Source organism: Drosophila ficusphila, unplaced genomic scaffold, assembly GCF_018152265.1.
Source record: "Drosophila ficusphila isolate 14025-0441.05 unplaced genomic scaffold, ASM1815226v1 contig_758, whole genome shotgun sequence".
NCBI lineage: Eukaryota > Metazoa > Arthropoda > Insecta > Diptera > Drosophilidae > Drosophila > Drosophila ficusphila.
In genome coordinates, this window is record NW_025064700.1 from 1,171,280 (window position 1) to 1,180,266 (window position 8,987).

Here is an 8,987-nt window from a genome sequence, read left to right on the forward strand (position 1 = left end):
GCTGTGCATTTATAGAACAATGCCTTGAAGCTCTTGACACCAGCTTCCCATAGGCCTCCCATATGGGGTGCCCCGGGCGGAATGAAATGCCAGTCGAGCTGCTGATGACTATACGCATCAGTCACAGACTCTTTAACGGCCTGGAGAAAATCCCGAGACAGTAATGTGGAAGCGCCAACAAAGGTCTTCCCATTGTCCGACTGCACTTGGCGAGGACACCCTCTTCTGGATACGAACCGAGCGAACGCCGCAAGAAATTTCTCGGTCGTCAGATCTGCAGTAGGCTCCAAATGGATAGCCTTAGTGGAGAAACAAACGAAAACCAACACATACCCTTTCGAGATAAGACATGCTCTACCAGTGTAATGTTTTATATAGAAGGGCACTGCGTAGTCCATCCCCGTGTACGTGAATGGACGGGAGAATGACACTCGTTCTCTTGGCAAATTTCCCATCATCTGGACTTGCAATCTCTTTTTGTAAATAACGCAGACCTTGCAGGCATTGATAACTGCCTTCACCAAGTTTTTAATTCTCGGAACCCAATATCTGGACCGGGTGAGACGTACCACCAACTGATTACCACCGTGAAGCGTTATGAGATGCGTGAACTTTACCAGAAGCCGAGAGAGTGAACATTCGTACGGGAGGATTATCGGATGTCGTTCATCGTAACGCAAACTTTCAGAGGCTGTGACACGGCCACATGCCCTTATCAGCCCCTCCTGATCTAGGAAAGGGTTTAAGGAGAGGATCGAACTGGAAGGGGGCACCGGAAGCTTCTGACTCAGACAGCGATACTCGTTCGTTAAATACCTGCGCTGAGTGCAGAGAATCATGAGCCGTTCGGCGGCGACAAGTTCCTTGGCCTCCAGACGGATCTCTGAAAACGGCGATTGTTTTTTGCACCGACTGATAAATCGCTGGACATACGCGAGGACCCGCAACGCTCTATCCAATTTTGAAAAACGATCAAGGAAGTCTTCGTTCGGAATATACGCTACGTGGGCTTTGACTGCTCGCTTTTCGATCTCGGTCACGGGTAGGTCGGTCCCCTGGCTAGGCCATTGGCTGCGTGGCCTTTGCAACCACGTGGGTCCATGTGTAATGGTCGCCTTAAAGGCACCATTCGAAATCGCATGAGAGGTTAAGGTACTTTTATCGCAGCTCTGGCGACGAAAAGGTCGCATGCGATAAAAGAGGCTTTGGTATTCGTTCTCTTGTTCTGAGAAAACAATGCAGCTGGAAATCATAAAGAGCTCCCATCCGCAAAGTACGCAGTTGTTTTTTTTTTTTGGTTTTATTATTCGCAGTTTGAGATTTTGCATAAATATTCTGTTAAGATCGGGTGGCGCCATCTAGGTTCGAAACTTTACTACGACCGACTGGCAACCTAAGGATCAGCTGTCCCTTTTGACAAATCGTCTGTCAGTGTCAGTGTCACTGTCAATTTTCCTTCGAGAGAGAGGCTTATTTCCGGCTTCGGCCCACCTACACTCTTACGGCTCCAAGCCAAGTCTTTTCCAATTGGCAGCCAACGAGACCAGACGTCTCAGTTTAAGAAGAAAACTAAAGGTGACTACCAACAGCAGCAAATTGTAAGTTTTTTTTTTGTCTTGAGAACCCTTCGATCGCTAACCAAAAACATAATTTAGATAAAGCTTAAAGCTCAAAGCTGAGGAAACTGCAGAGGAGGAGATTATTTGCTGGTTTCTTTTTGGTTTTGCTAGTGAACAAAAAAAAAAAGGAAAAACTACTGCCACGTGCCAGGTCCATCCAGGGTAAATATAAAAATATATTCGTCGCCTCAAGTGTTCCTAGTCCTAATTTTCTCTTCGACTTAAAAAAACCAATCCAGGGCTTGGCAGCGGAATTTTTTTTGTGGCAGATGGACAAATTTTTTTGTATGGAGAGGTTAAGGCCGTCCTGGGAAAAGTCAGCAGCCAGCGGAAAATTTAGTAAAAGTGGAAATTGGAAATTAAATTAGCCAAGAAAACCCATGCTTAAAAATAGTGCTTAAAAATTATGACTAAAATTCCCCACCAAAAATTAACCTAACACGTGCAGCCTGAAAAAACAAAAAAAAACAATTACAGTGAAACAAATAATATATAAAGTGAAAAATAAAAGAAAAGAATAATGTGCAAAACGAAAAATTTTAATATATCCATGTATATATCTAGAAAGCTGTTCTGAAGTCAAGAAAGAAACGAAAATTAATTTTTTTATTTTTTTGTGGTTCCCGACACACTGAAAAAAAAATAAGATAAACAGTTACATACAAATTAAAAAGAAAAAAAATGCTTACGCTAAAAGAATAAATTAGAGTTATTTAAAATCTACCTTTTTTTTTTTCTTCTGTTAAAAAAAAAAAAGAAAAAATTTAAAAGATATATATATATATAGAAATAATTAAATAAATAAATAGAACCTTAATAATCGTATAAAACAAAAAGTAAAAATTAATTAATATATTATTAAAGTGTATTCAAAATTATCATTTGTGAAATCCCAATACAGAGAAAAAAAAAAAATTTTTAGTATAACCATGCCGATTTAATCTTTTAAAAAAAGAAAAGAAGGAAACCAAAAAGTGAAAAAAAAAATGGAGCAAGAAAGTTTTGTTCCAGCCGACCGTCGCCAAAGATCTTTCGCCACCGGAATTAATTAAGTAAGTTTCTTTCATTATTATATTTTCATTTATTATGATTTCTTTTTTTTTTATTTGGTTATTTTCGTCATTGGTTAAAACTTATTTTAATTTAAATTATTATTTGCATTATTTTTTGATTTGAGCTCACGTAATTTTTCTTAGTGTTGCGTTACTGCCAAAGCTCGATATGTAAAGACAACTTAATAAAGATAATGAGCTTTCCTAGCGAGGGTGGTTTCAAAAGTTTCGCAGTCACTGCAAATTAAAACTTTTACTTTTTCCTTACTGTTTAAACTTTTGTTTAATTTTTCATTAATAGTTTTTCTTTTATTATTATTATTTTTTTTAAATTATTATTTTTTTCTCATATATTATATTACCGCATTCTATTATGTATTATTAACCCCGTTCTTTTCCAGCAACATATTTCCCTGTGCCATTTAAAAAAAATTATAATTATCTTTGCCATTTTTAAAAATAATATATTGAAATTAAAACTTAACTTAATACACTGAAAAAATTATCGAGTAGGAAAAAAATTTATTATAGAATTTGTAAACCTAAATTTAAATAAATAAGCAAGAATAAAAAAAAAAAAAAAAAAAACAACATAAAATGAAATAAATAAATAAAAAATTTTAGAAAGATAGGCACACATTAAAATAAACAGAAACACCCCCCTAAAATGAACATAAAACCACAAACATATTAAAATCAATCTATATCACCACCTTTACTAAGCACACACCTTGATAATAAATACGAAAATATTTTGAATAATGCCTTACACTTAGCAAAAATTATTAAAAGAAAAACAATTTGAAACTACGCATACCCACCTATATTTAACGTTTATATATCACCTTTTCGTATATTATTTAGAGTTAATATTTGTTAAATTTCTTTATATTCGTTAATGTTTAGGATGATAGGTAATAGACATTTAAAATGAATAAAATTTGTAATGAAGTGAAATGAATTGGTAAAGTTAGTTTTGATTTCCTGAGGACCTGGTGAATTAAAATGATGTGAATTAAATATTTTTGGGGATTTTCGACAATTTTTAATCGCGCAGAAAATCCAATTGGTTGGGTGGGTAGAGAGCGCGTAGGATCTATTAACATCTTTGATCCTCCCACAATTGACAAATTCGCCTTTTGTTCTGTTTCGGAGTTCAGCTCCAGTTGTCTCGTCTAATTAGGAACTCTTATTTTAAAATTTTTGTAAGTGAGCAGTCGCGAAGGAAAAAGAATGAGCAAGCCCACCCCCACACGCCGAACTGAGCTTAATGTAGGCAACCAGAAGAGTTCCGCCTGCTTCTTTCGATCCTCGGTATCAGTTTTTTTTAAGGCTGATTTGACTCCAGTATGCCCTGTCCAAATTTTTGCATACTGAGCACTCCCTGCAAGTGCTTTCTCACATCTACTACATAAATTTTTGGCGCCCAACGTGGGGCCAAGATCGAATATTTTTTTTGATTTTGGTCACCACCACCCAGGAGCTATAAGCGATTCGCAAGAAAAAGTTGTTTTCATTGGCTAAAGTTTATAGTTACGTACTCTTTTGTTTTGAGTCAGCATAAAAACATCTTTGCTTTGAATCTGATTTGATTTTGAGTTTGCGGTTATTTATAGACTTCTGTTGAACTTGCGTATTTGAGGTTTACTTTAGTTACCCTGCCGGAAGAATATAATGATCGAGGAGTGAATCAGTAAAATTTTTTTTCATATTAGCTTTGGTTGCTAATGGAGGCCTAACCAGTAATGATTTTTTTGTACTTCTGTTGAACTTGCCTTCGAGTTTACTTGAATACCCTGCCGGATAGTCGAATTTCAATTGCTGATGAAGCTTGCCTATATGTATGCTAAGCTGGTTGAAAAATTTACTCAAACATTGAAGCTCGTTTGCTTTCGTATTTAGATTTTGAGAATCTATCGGATTTTTTTTTTTAAATAAAATTATGTGCACAGCTGCCGTTGACTCTTGCGTATTTGCTTCATCGGATACCCTGCCGGTTAGTTTAGTGCTCGAGTTTGATTTTTGGATAAATTTCTGAGAAGTTTGATGGAATTTGAAGTACCTTAGAGAAGGTTTGAAATTTTTGTGAGCCTTGTTTAAGGATTGAGTAACAAGTTTGGTTGAATTTGGTTGTATGCTGCCGTGCATAGCCCAAGCCCAAGCAAATACATCAAGAATTGGATTTGATCTCATAATTATTTGCATTCTTTGTAGTTGCAATAGCCCGGTTTAAATTTTTTCAAAAGAGAATTTTGTCTTTTGTTGTTTTAGTTCACATTTGTTTAAATTCCCAATAATAGGTCGTGATCAGGAAATATTTTGAATGAATAATGAAGCCTGTAGCTCACAGTCCTCAACGAAACCCATCTGATATGGGATTAGCAAATAATATTTGCCCAATTTGCAAAAATATCTTAACAGATACCCAGTCATGCTATATTACAAATTGTAAGTATGTTTGCCATAAAACTTGTTTAGAACAATGGACAGAGTCAAGCTCTGAATGCCCAACATGTAAATTAACTTTGGAAGCCGGATCGTATAGATTAGTAGTAGGAAATTGTTCACCTCGCGCAGATCGCGCTGGTCCTTCTACCTCTGCTATGACTCGCCGCCCGGTGACAAGGAAATTGACAAAAGCTTTAAATATACCACAATTACCAGTAACAGCCCAAACAAATCCCCCTCAAGTGGTGCCATTAAACAATAGTGCAGCACAATCAGAATTATTAGAAGCCAGTCATACTACAAACCCTAGTGATGCCGTGGAATCCCGACAACATGCGCAGAGACGACGAGGTCGTCCGACAAATCCACGAAGGAATAATGGACCGGATTATACTGTTATTCAAGGCATGATTGAACAAACTTTGACTAGAGTCTTATTACAATTGAATGTAAATCCTCAGATTAGCCAAGTGGCCGAAGTAGTTACAAGTCCAGTTTCTCGTGAAGGTTCTTTTCCTAGTCAATCGTCAGTGAATGCTAGTAGGATTGCCGATATTATGCAGAAATGGAATTTAACATTTAATGGATCGGAAAATGGTCTTAGTGTCGAAGAATTCATTTATCGAGTGAAAGCCTTAACTGATGAGACATTAGAAAGTGATTTTCGTGCTTTATGTAAGCACATGCATGTCCTATTTGTAGGTAAAGCACGTGATTGGTATTGGAGATACCATAAGCAAGTAACTCACATTTCGTGGGTAGAATTCTGTACTGCCCTACGACAACAGTTCAATGATTATCGCTCAGAATTTATGAGCAAGGAACAAATCCGTTCTCGCAAACAAAAGGTTGGTGAGCCTTTTACCACTTTTTTATGATGCAGTAGATTCGTTGATGGATAGATCAGGAGTTAAAATGAATGAAGAAGAGTTGATAGAGACCCTGAAAAATAATTTGCTACCAGTACATAGACGCAAATTGTTTTTTGAGTCGGTTCACTCAATTGGACACTTGCGTAGGCTCGTGCAAATGAATGAGAATCTCATTCAGGAATTAAAAACAGTCTCAGAAGGAGTGGCGAAGCCAAAGTTGTCTTCTCAAAAACAAGTATACGCCATGGAAGATTTTTCTTCAGATTTAGAGTTCGAGACAGACGTAGACCCTATTAGTGAGATCGCTGCTCTGCGACAAGCAGGCCCAAATACCAAATGTTGGAATTGTGAGGTTTCTGGTCATTTCTGGGAAGATTGTCTGTCTGATCGACGTATTTTTTGCTACGGATGTGGAGCCCCAAACATATACAAGCCCCAGTGTCAAAATTGTTTGCGGAAAGCATCGGAAAACCGCCAGAAGGGCGCAACCAACAACAGCAGGTTGCCCCCGAAACTAAATCAGAACTAATTTTGAATTCAAACAGCTGTATTTCTCAACCTTTGCAACCTGTTTCGAAAATTTTACCACGAGACCCTGTTGAGATTACTTCTGCGAATACCAGCCCCTCAGATACTCCCTATGAGGACAGACTGAAGACTTATTTTGAGATAAGGGAAAGAATTTTAGATGAAGAGCCCCGTCTTCCGAAAAATAGTACTTTAAGGACTAAAAGATACTTTAAACAATTACGACAAACTCGTCATTTGCTAGTTTCTTCTATCTTTGGCAAACCATCTGATTTTCGCAGCTACGTCTCAGTCACTTTTTTGGATTTTAAAGAAAATGGTTTACTAGACACTGGCGCGAATATCAGTTGCATAGGTTCTTCGCTTGCAAATCAAGATTTTACTGTTTTTCCGGAATTTAAGCCCATCAAATCTCACGTACAAACAGCTGATGGCAGTTCACAAGACGTCATAGGCGTGTTGAACGTTAACCTGACTTACAAGGACCAGCAAAAGCCCTTACAGCTTTACATTATCCCCTCTATCAAGCAGAGACTGATACTTGGAATAGATTTTTGGAGAGTTTTTGCACTCGCACCAAATGTGATTAGCATATTAGAGGAGGTAGAAGAGCCTGTTGCTCCCAATTCATACCCCTTAACGCTATCACAACGACAACAGCTAGAAGTTATAAAACAGCTTTTTCCCAATTGTGCAGAAGGTCTTGGCCGTACTAGTCTGATAAAACATCATATTGAAGTTGGTGATGCTAGGCCAGTCAAACAGCGATTTTATCCTGTTAGCCCAGCTGTTGAGAAATTGCTTTATGCCGAAATTGATCGCATGCTAGAATTAGATGTGATTGAGCCCTCAACAAGTCCTTGGAGCTCGCCGATGCGTTTGGTTGTCAAACCAAACAAAGTTCGCCTTTGTTTAGACGCTCGTCGACTCAATGATGCTACCAAGAAAGATGCTTACCCTTTGCCCAGCATCGACGGTATTTTTGCTCGTTTACCCAAGGCCAACATCATTTCGAAGTTAGATCTAAAAGATGCGTATTGGCAAATCGAACTTTCGGAAGAGTCGAAGCGTCTGACAGCATTCACCGTACCGGGAAGGCCGCTATATCAATTCAAGGTTATGCCTTTTGGATTGTGTAATGCTCCTTCAAACATGTGTCGTCTGATGGACAGTGTTATACCGCCAGATCTTCGTTACTGCGTTTTTGGATACCTTGATGACTTATGCATCGTTTCGGAAGATTTTTCGTCGCATATTGCTGTACTAGTTCGTTTAGCTCAAGAGTTTAAGAAAGCTAATCTTACTCTTAATATTGCTAAAAGTAGCTTTTGTGTAACCAGTGTGAATTATCTCGGGTATGTCATTGGTAGTGGAGGAATTTGTACGGATCCAGAGAAGATTTCGTGTATCGTAAATTGGCCCCCTCCTAAGAACTTAAAACAGGTTCGTGGTTTTTTAGGTGTTTGCGGATGGTATCGCCGATTCATTCATAACTTTTCTGACCTCACTTGCCCAATTACAGAAGTTCTGTCGAAAAAGAGAAAGTGTGAATGGACAACAGAAGCTCAAACAGCGATGGATCAGCTTAAAGTTACCCTAACTTTAGCCCCAGTTTTACACAACCCTGATTTTGATAAAAAGTTTTACTTGCACTGTGACGCAAGCGATTTTGGAGCAGGTGCTGTATTAATACAGATGACTGAAGGTAATGTCGAAGCCCCAATTGCATTTATGTCAAAGAAACTGAGTCGATCTCAACGAAATTACTCAGTTACGCAACGTGAATGTTTGGCAGTGATTTTAGCCATCGAAAAGTTTCGTTGCTACTTAGAATTGCAAGAGTTCGAAGTAGTGACTGATCACTCAAGCTTGCTCTGGCTCATGCGCCAGCAGAATGTTTCTGGTAGACTCGCCCGATGGATTTTTAGACTGCAACAGTATAAATTTGTATTTTCTCACAGAAAGGGAAAGGATAACATTGTTCCAGACGCGCTATCAAGAATACCTATGGATGATAATACAGAAATTTGTGAATTGAGTGTAGCTCCTGTTATTGACCTTGAGTCAGATGCATTTCTTGACTTAGATTATGTGAAGTTAAAAGACCATTATAGTCAGAATGCTAGTCGCTTCCCTGATGTAAAGATTGAAGGTAAGTTTCTTTATCTTCGTACTGAACATGCTTCAGGTGAGGTTGAGCAGGAAAAGTTGTCTTCGAAACTTTGGGTTCCCGAACGTTTAAGAGTGGACGTCATTAAACAAGCTCATGACAGTGTGATTTCAGCACATGGAGGCATGCAAAAGACTTTGGAAAAGATTCGTCGTCACCTTTATTGGCCAGGTTTAGCCACTGAAGTCCGAAATTACGTTAGAAATTGTGATACGTGTAAGCAGACAAAAGCCCCAAATTGTATTCTTCGCCCTCCAATGGGAAGTCAGAGCCCCACTTGTAGACCGTTTCAACGCCT

The 8,987-nt window shown here is 38.2% G+C and overlaps 1 long non-coding RNA gene across 1 annotated transcript; it reads left to right on the forward strand.

The window, feature by feature from the left end:
- Nucleotides 1-1,469: 1,469 nt before the first annotated feature.
- LOC122320708 lies at nucleotides 1,470-2,037 on the forward strand. Its single transcript, XR_006245776.1, has 3 exons — nucleotides 1,470-1,598; nucleotides 1,656-1,781; nucleotides 1,859-2,037. It is a non-coding gene; the product is annotated as an uncharacterized LOC122320708 (long non-coding RNA).
- Nucleotides 2,038-8,987: the final 6,950 nt, after the last annotated feature.